At 52.8% G+C, this 9059-nt stretch overlaps 1 long non-coding RNA gene across 2 annotated transcripts in view; it reads right to left on the reverse strand.

The window, feature by feature from the left end:
- Window positions 1-8771, reverse strand: part of LOC116941048 (uncharacterized) — a 106312-nt gene extending 97541 nt beyond the window's left edge. Inside the window, exon 1 of one of the 2 annotated variants that reach the window (XR_004402633.2) lies at window positions 7801-8771. This is a non-coding gene — a long non-coding RNA (uncharacterized LOC116941048). The remainder of the gene's footprint in view (window positions 1-7800) is intronic. The other variant, XR_004402632.2, reaches the window with a different exon arrangement.
- Window positions 8772-9059: the final 288 nt, after the last annotated feature.

The following is a 9059-nucleotide window of genomic DNA, read 5'->3' on the forward strand; positions in this document are numbered from 1 at the left end:
TTAAAATCTAATTTCTAAGCGATGGCCCGGGACACACACACACACACATACACGCACATTCATTCATTTCAGATGTTTTTCTTGTTATTTTTTTTCATCCGCCCACTCTACACCGCAGTGCCATTTTCAGTGCAATTGTATTTCGCAATTTTCAGCTGCTGCCTAAAGCACGTGTTTGGGAGGCTATGCGCGCTATCTTGGAAGGATTCAATACACAGTTCCGAAGACGTTAGCTTCAAAAAGTGCGGCACCCACACACACACACATAAGGATCGCCCGTATAGCCTTTAACAGACTGTTGGGGCGAGAGCTGTTCGCGAGTAGCAGCTATGAAGGCCGGGATTGCACACACGGGGGTTGTGTTCAGCACCACGCCTTTTGTCTGCTGATGTTTACGCATCGCACCAGGTACTCATATTTAAGGCTGGATCGGAGCGGTTTCAAATTGTTTCGCCACTGTCATTGGTCGTGAGCGGGTATCAAACTCGTTGCGCAGTGCATTAACCGCTACGCCACCGCTCCCCACATATTACACGCGCACACATACACACATGCAGGAGACACAAAGACACAGGCGACGCATGCACACACACACACCATGTCTCTAAAGCATCTCTATTCCCTTTGTGACTGCAGGCGCAGTGTGAATAGAAATAATTGAGATAATCTCCGGCAAAGTGGCTTCTAAGACGCGTGCAACCCCCTCCCTCCGAAACCCCCACCCCCTCCCTTTTTTTACCCGGCCACCTAATTAAGTGCGATTTCTTTTTGTTTCCTCGTGCTCCGAAATTACGGAGGAAACAGCAAAACGGCACCACCGCCAACAAAAGAGGAATCGCATCCCCTCTGTCCTGCATCGCCTCCCGTGTCCCCATCCCTCCTCACCCCTCCTCACCCTTCCCCATCCCTCCCGATCCCTCCCCATCCCTCCCCATCCCTCCCCACCCCTCCTCACCCCTCCTCACCCCTATTCCTCCTCACCCCTCCCCATCCCTCCCATCCCTCCTAATCCCCCCTCCTGCCTCCTCACCCCTCCACCCCTCCTCGGCCTTCCCCACCCCTCCTCACCCCTCCTCACCCCTCCTCACCCCTATTCCTCCTCACCCCTCCCCATCCCTCCCCACCCCTCCTCACCCTTCCCCACCCCTCCTCACCCCTCCTCACCCCTCCCTACCCCTCCTCACCCCTATTCCTCCTCACCCCTCCCCATCCCTCCCCACCCCTCCTCACCCCTCTCCATCCCTCCTCACCCCTCCCCATCCCTCCCCACCCCTCCTCACCCCTCCCTACCCCTCCTCACCCCTCCCCATCCCTCCCTACCCCTCCCTACCCCTCCCTACCCCTCCTCACCCCTCCCCACCCCTCCCTACCCCTCCCTACCCCTCCTCACCCCTCCTCCCCCATCTTCCTGTCTCGTGTTCCTCTCACACGTGCGGGGGGAGTGGAGGGGCGGGCGTCCTTACCCTTATCCCAACAAACATGCACACTACATCCGTGTATACATGTACGCACGTACGTGTGTATACACATACACGTACATGTATACGTTGTTTTATATGTACATGCATACGTCAGGTACGTCCGTGCATACACGTGTATACATAGACGCGCACATGTAGGTAAGCATGTATGTGTATAAGCATGCTTACACGGATACTTGTATGTGCAAAGAATGTATACTTCTATAAATGCGTAGTGCATTCATATGTTTCGCCATATATGTCACATGATCATGACTGATATTACGTGTCTACGTAGTAATTTCACAAAACACACACGCTACACTACACGTACGGTGCATATACTGTATGCACTTACACAGGGTCATTACACACAAAGATCCCCCGTATAGCCTGTAACATACTGCTGGGACAAGTGCTCTTAGCCGCTTAGCAAGCACCTACAGTGAGGGAAAACAGTGTTTGATTCCCTGCTGATTTTGTACGTTTGCCCACTGACAAAGAAATGATCAGTCTATAATTTTAATGGTAGGTTTATTTGAACAGTGAGACAGAATACCAACAACAAAATCCAGAAAAACGCATGTCAAAAATATTATTAATTGATTTGCATTTTAATGAGGGAAATAAGTATTTGACCCCTCTGCAAAACATGACTCAGTACTTGGTGGCAAAACCCTTATTGGCAATCACAGAGGTCAGACGTTTCTTGTAGCTGGCCACCAGGGTTGCACACATCTCAGGAGGGATTTTGTCCCACTCCTCTTTGCAGATCTTCTCCAAGTTATTAAGGTTTCGAGGCTGACGTTTGGCAATTCGAACCTTCAGCTCCCTCCACAGATTTTCTATGGGATTAAGGTATGGAGACTGGCTAGGCCACTCCAGAACCTTAATGTGCTTCTTCTTGAGCTACTCCTTTGTTGCCTTGGTCGTGTGTTTTGGGTCATTGTCATGCTGGAATACCCATCCACGACCCATTTTCAATGCCCTGGCTGAGGGAAGGAGGTTCTCACCCAAGATTTGACGGTACATGGCCCCGTCCATCTTCCCTTTGATGCGATGAAGTTGTCCTGTCCTCTTAGTAGAAAAACACCCCCAAAGCATAATGTTTCCACCTCCATGTTTGACGGTGAGGATGGTGTTCTTGGGGTCATAGGCAGCATTCCTCCTCCTCCAAACACGGCGAGTTGAGTTGATGCCAAAGAGCTCCATTTTGGTCTCATCTGACCACAACACTTTCACCCAGTTGTCCTCTGAATCATTCAGATGTTCATTGGCAATCTTCAGACGGGCATGTATATGTGCTTTCTTGAGCAGGGGGACCTTGCGGGCACTGCAGGATTTCAGTCCTTCGCGGCGTAGTGTGTTACCAATTGTTTTATTGGTGACTATGGTCCCAGCTGCCTTTAGATCATTGACAAGATCCTCCCGTGTAGTTCTGGGCTGATTCCTCACCGTTGTCATGATCATTGCAACTCCACGAGGTGAGATCTTGCATGGAGCCCCAGGCCGAGGGAGATTGACGGTTCTTTTGTGTTTCTTCCATTTGCGAATAATCGCACCAACTGTTGTCACCTTCTCACCAAGCTGCTTGGCAATGGTCTTGTAGCCCATTCCAGCCTTGTGTAGGTCTACAATCTTGTCCCTGACATCCTTGGAGAGCTCTTTGGTCTTGGCCATGGGGGAGAGTTTGGAATCTGATTGATTGATTGCTTCTGTGGACAGGTGTCTTTTATACAGGTAACAAGCTGAGATTAGGAGCACTCCCTTTAAGAGTGTGCTCCTAATCTCAGCTCGTTACCTGTATAAAAGACACCTGGGAGCCAGAAATCTTTCTGATTGAGAGGGGGTCAAATACTTATTTTCCTCATTAAAATGCAAATCAATATATACAATTTTTGACATGCGTTTTTCTGGATGTTTTTGTTGTTATTCTGTCTCTCACTGTTCAAATAAACCTACCATTAAAATTATAGACTGATCATTTCTTTGTCAGTGGGCAAACGTACAAAATCAGCAGGGGATCAAATACTTTTTTCCCTCACTGTATGAAGACCGGCACGTCACATGAGGGGGTGGGTGGCCAGCACCACGCCCGACCGCCTTTGTCTCCCCAGTAGCGATGTTCACACACCGCATCAGGTACTCATTTTGAGGCCGAGTCGAACTAGGGGAGGCCCGGAACCGGTTTGGATAATCGTCACCGGTGTTGGCCGTGAGAAGGATTCGAACTTGGGAGGCCGGGGTTCATAGCGCAGCGTAGCGCTAACCGCTCCCACTACCGCCCCCTCGTTACACGCACACAGACAGACACACACAGACAGACAGACACACAGACACACACAGACAGACACACACAGACAGAGACAGACACACACACAGACAGACACACAGACACACACAGACAGACACACAGACAGACACACACAGACAGACACACACACAGACAGACACACCAACAACAACCGCCATTCGCCACTAAGTGGCGGTGACGTCACCACGACGCTTGTGCCAGGCCATGTGCACTTTGAGGCCACGTGAAGTGTCGAACGCCTGCTGGCAGGAGGTCACGGGGCAGACCCAAGTGCGACGGGTCGACTGACTAAGATGACTGGCTGATGCACCACCTGTGCCCCCTACTGTGCCAACCTGCTGTGCTTTAGCCACCCGGCGCTCCGCTCGTTGTTGTGAGCGTCACTCCTCCGCCCTCCGTTGTTGTTGGAGGGCGACTGCCTCCAACTGCCCAGTAGCATCCTTCACGAGCCTCCTCCACAGAGGCCAATCTTGACACCGCTGGTACCAGTCATCGGCAAGTCCACTCAGCTCCACGTCCTCCTGTACCACATCACTCCATCTCTTCTCTAGCCAATGCCGCGCCCGTCTAGCCCCCTCGATCCGGCCGAACAAAAGCTGTTTCGGCATGCGGTGGCTGGGCATGCGGGCTACATGACCCAGCCAACGCAGCCTTGCCTGCCGGAGGAGCTCACCGATGGGACCTTGCCCAGATCTTTCAAGGATTTGTGAGCTCCTCACACAATCCAGCCTGGTTAAACCCAGGATGGATCGTAGGCAGGCTAGCCTAAATGTTTCTAACCGGCGAAGATGTTCAATTAGGGGGGTCCACGTTTCGCAAGCGTAGAGAAGGGAGGGAATGACCGTGGCCGAGAAGACCTAAAGCTTAGTGCGGAGCGACAGACCAGGTAGCTTCCACACAGCGTTATGCAACCGATGAAAAGATATTGCCGCTCGACTGATTCGGAGTGAGACCTCTGCTGTTAAACTGGAGCCGGTCATAAGCACACTGCCCAGGTATGGGAAACTCTCCACTCTCTCCACAACTGCCCCATCACCGATTGGGAGTTGTGGGGGTGGAGTGTCCGATTGTACAAAATACCCAGGCAGGTGCTTAGTTTTGGTGGGGCTGATGGTAAGGCCCCATCTCTTAGTGGCACGCTCCAGTCTCAGCAGCAGCGTCTCCACACACACACACAGACACACACACACAGACACACACACACGTCAATGCGCATACAAATAGGCGTGCGCATATATCGCGTGTGTATAGTAGTTTAATATTTAGATATGTAACATTACAACTTACCGCGTTGAACACTGCGTGCATAAGTAAGAGATATATATATACTGTATATAAGCACGCCCTGCGCGTGCGGTTCTTTATATTGGATGATTTTTTTTTCCGTACGGCAATGCGACAAAGGGACGATTTCAACAACCTACGGACATATGTACATTGCTGTTGCATGCGTACGCATTCAGCGGCGCGTTTAAAGATAGCCTCTGGATGTGTTTAATATAGAGGCGTATGCCTGTGTGGGGGGAAGCCGCATGACGCGAATGATTATTCGACAGGTGTAGTCGGATGTCAAGGTGCGAGGCGGGAATAGGTCCATCTTTCTCACCTTCCAGGTGCGGGCATCCATGTGCAATAAATATATGTCATAACTCACGCACGTGTGTAAACATAAGCAAGTTCAAACTACATCGGTGCACAATGCAAGGTTCTTGAGCAAATACCATGGACAGAGCTAAATGGAAGGAAGGCCGTCACCGCCAAAGTCTCTGAGCCAGGAGATATCACGTCGATGAAGAGAGAAAGAGGGGGGGGGGGCGGGGGGATACAATACGCGAGCGTACGAAGGTCACCCAATGTCATCACAGGACACGCGTGCACACGTATGTAGACATCTGCACGCACGGATAGTGCGCGCTGACACATTTGTGCGTGCACGCATGAACCGTGCGCACACCGCACGGCTTAGGTTCAAGGGACCATAGGGAGTGGAGGAGGGGCTGCCCCCCCCCCCTCGCCCCCCCCCCCGGCCCCCCCACCGCGCCTAATTTGTGTCTCGTCTTGTTTACCTAAACACAATCGTCGCCTGAATTATTCACAGCGTTGCAGGTTTAATTAGCGAAGAGCAACGCGCGCGTGGATCGCTTTGCAGGACAAAGATGACGCAGGGCTGTTGCCAGACATGGGCAGCGACTCGACCAGCTGAGCAGGCAGAATCCGCGGTGAACAAGTACCGAGTACTGAGTCCCTGCACGCTGGAGAGCTCGGTGGTGAGCATGCGGTGTGAAGAGCAAACCACGCCTCCTCGCCTCCACCAACCCGCCCCCCTCGCCCCTCACACCACCTTCCTCACCCTCTACCACCACCGTGACACCGGCATCACCTTTTTCAGTCTACTCCGCCATCACAACCGCCGCCACCACCACCACCACCATCAGGCACCGTCACCCTCTCGCCACCCCTACTACACACACCACCACCACCATCACCACCTTCCTCGCCAGAGCCGTCCCTAGGGTACACGGCGGATTGGGGCGACCGCCCCGGGCCCCGCGTTTGGGGGGGGGGGAGGGGCGCTCATCGTCGTCACGGTTTCAGATGTAATACTTCCGATTTAGTTTGAAGGCGTCGGAGGTGGGTGGGGGGATTTTCCTCGACCCCCCCCCCCTACCCGTTCCTCACACTCCCCACATCTCTATCACCACCACCATCACGAGAAGGCACCTTCCCCCCCCCCTCTCCTCCCTGCTGGACGCATCGCGTTACCGCCGCTCACTCCGCAAACGCGGACCCAACCCAATTCTGCCGCAGTGTTTCGGGGCGCGGCTCTCGACACCGCCGAGGGATCGCCTCGATCCGATCGGATCCCGCAGACGGCGGATGATGGCATCCCAGCGCTTCTGGCTTACGGAGCCGCTCTGTCGCGTATGTGTCGAGCAACATCGCTCCCCGTGTCGCCGTGAAACGCAGTGGGGTCTTTTTTTCTATATATAATCGTCTCGGCGAGGACGCGCAAAGCAATTCCTTTTCGTAAAACGCAAGGCACGTACACTGCACGCGCATGTGCAAACAAAAGACGCATGTGCATGTATGTGCACACGCGTGTATATTACACATGCATGCACATATACTTGCTCATGTACACACCTACATGCACACATACATACATACAGACATACATACACACATGCGGACACACATGCGTATACACACACACACGCAGGGACATACAGATATATACACGTGCAGGGACACATACATACACAAACATACATGCACACACATGCACATATGCATACACAGACAAAGATACCCCCCCCCCATAGCCTGCACAAGCTGTTGGGGCAAGTGCTATCAGCGAGCACCTTTAAATACACGTATAGGAAGCACGTATCGTTGTGACGAGCGTTTAGCGCGGCGAAATGCATCGCGCGTGCCTCTGCCCGACACTGACAGCCTCGTGTCGCCTTCACAGCGCAGCAATCCGTGCGCTTCAGCCGCATTGCAGTGGCTCCTCGAATTAATTAGCAGCAGCAACAGCAGCCGAAGCAGGGGAACAGACAGCGGCAAGATGGCACAGCCAAAGAGCACAGGCTCACGGACGCATATACAACGTCTTAAAAAATAAATGCATCTCAATAACAACCGTGGTGGGTGTCTCACGCGAGCTCCCGTGCCCTTGGTTTCTTTGGCGAACGCAAAAAAAAAGAGTTCAGTTCACGCGCAACAAAACCGCCGCAACTCACGGCGACACAACACACATCCGCGAGACACCTACAGAGCCGCCGCCACCACCACCACCCCCACCCAAACAACACCGCACCGCGCTAAAGACCACCACCACCGCCGCCGCCGCCGCCGCGACAGCAGCCGGCTACCGCCTATACCACTTAGCCCCGAGCTGGTATGGGCGCCAACACACACGCGCACACAGAATAACCCGCAAAACGCAGCAGCAGTGGCGGCGGCGGCGATGGCAGCAGACGTCTCGGTAAACCACAGCGCGCGGGAGTCCGTGCGCACTCTTACCCGCAATCCTCGTGGCAGACATTCGCTCCGGAGGGGGAGGCAAAAGGGCCCCCTCGGTTGGCGCCTCGAACCTGGAAACGTTTACGAGCTCCGCGCAGGAACCCGGGGCTGGTTGTTGTTGAACATCCCAAAAGGCCTTGGCTGGGATTTCTCAGCTCGGATAAACGCACGCGCGCGCACTGCGCACACGTGTGTAACACACGTGTGTGTGTGTGTGTAACACGCGGTTCCTAGCAGTTTCCCTCTCGTCTCGCGTCGCGACCGGCTTGTGGCGCGACCGGGATTCGTGTCGCAGGTGTGAAAACGTGTTTTTCCTACTGCCTCGTTTCCGCTTATATATTCTATGCGAGATGGCTTTATCAGAGCGCGTGTTAGCCCTTCATTAGACTGATGAAATTGGCGCAGTCGAGAACTTGTACAGCATTCAAAATTGTGGGCAATTTGGAAAAATGCAGATAATTACAAATAGCGGACAATCTTCTCGTCGACGTCAGCTCTCAAATAGCGATAATTATCAGACATTAAAGGTATTTAGCCGCGCACAAAGGCATATCATTTATCATTTTTTAACAGTTTGCTGGGAAATGACAGATTTTTGCAACTCAACTGAGAATCTCCCCCCCAACCCATCCCGTTTTTGCCCATCCAATACAGTGGCACAAATACAGAACGCAAAATAATGCTAATGTTTTGAATGTTCGCTGCTTGATGCGCATTGTAGCTAAAGGGCTCACCAGCTCGCGCTACATTCATTCTCTCTCTCAGTGTGAGTGCCCTCAAACACAGAGAAGCCACCTTTACCCCCGTACAGGTCACGCCAAAAAAAAGGAGGGCAATGATGACAACTGTGCATTTTTTTTTACAAATATATTATATTCGTATGAAATATATTAATGCCCCCTTTTGGTTACGGGGTTTGGAGTTTTTTTTTTACGTTAAACAATAGTGCAGTGTGAAGAAGGCGGCGCGCATGAGGATTGTTCGCGAGGCGCGTGCCACGGTTGAGCCTCTTGCAAAAGCCCCCCACGTTATCGACCGCGAGACATCGTGTAGCAATTAACCTGCAATTTGACAGAGCGAGCAATGCCCAGCATGTGTGTGCCCCTGTGTGCGCGCGCGCGTGCGTGTGTGTGCGCGTGTGTGTGCGCGCGTGTGTGTGTGCGTGTATGTGTATTTATGTGCGTCGACTCAGCCTCAAAAGAGACAAAGGCGACCGGGCGTGATGCTGATCACCCACCCCCTCGCGTGCCGTGCTACTC

Source organism: Petromyzon marinus, chromosome 10 (genome assembly GCF_048934315.1).
Source record: "Petromyzon marinus isolate PM22_M1 ecotype Great Lakes invasive population chromosome 10, UKy_Petmar_22M1.pri1.0, whole genome shotgun sequence".
NCBI classification, from domain to species: Eukaryota; Metazoa; Chordata; class Hyperoartia; order Petromyzontiformes; family Petromyzontidae; genus Petromyzon; species Petromyzon marinus.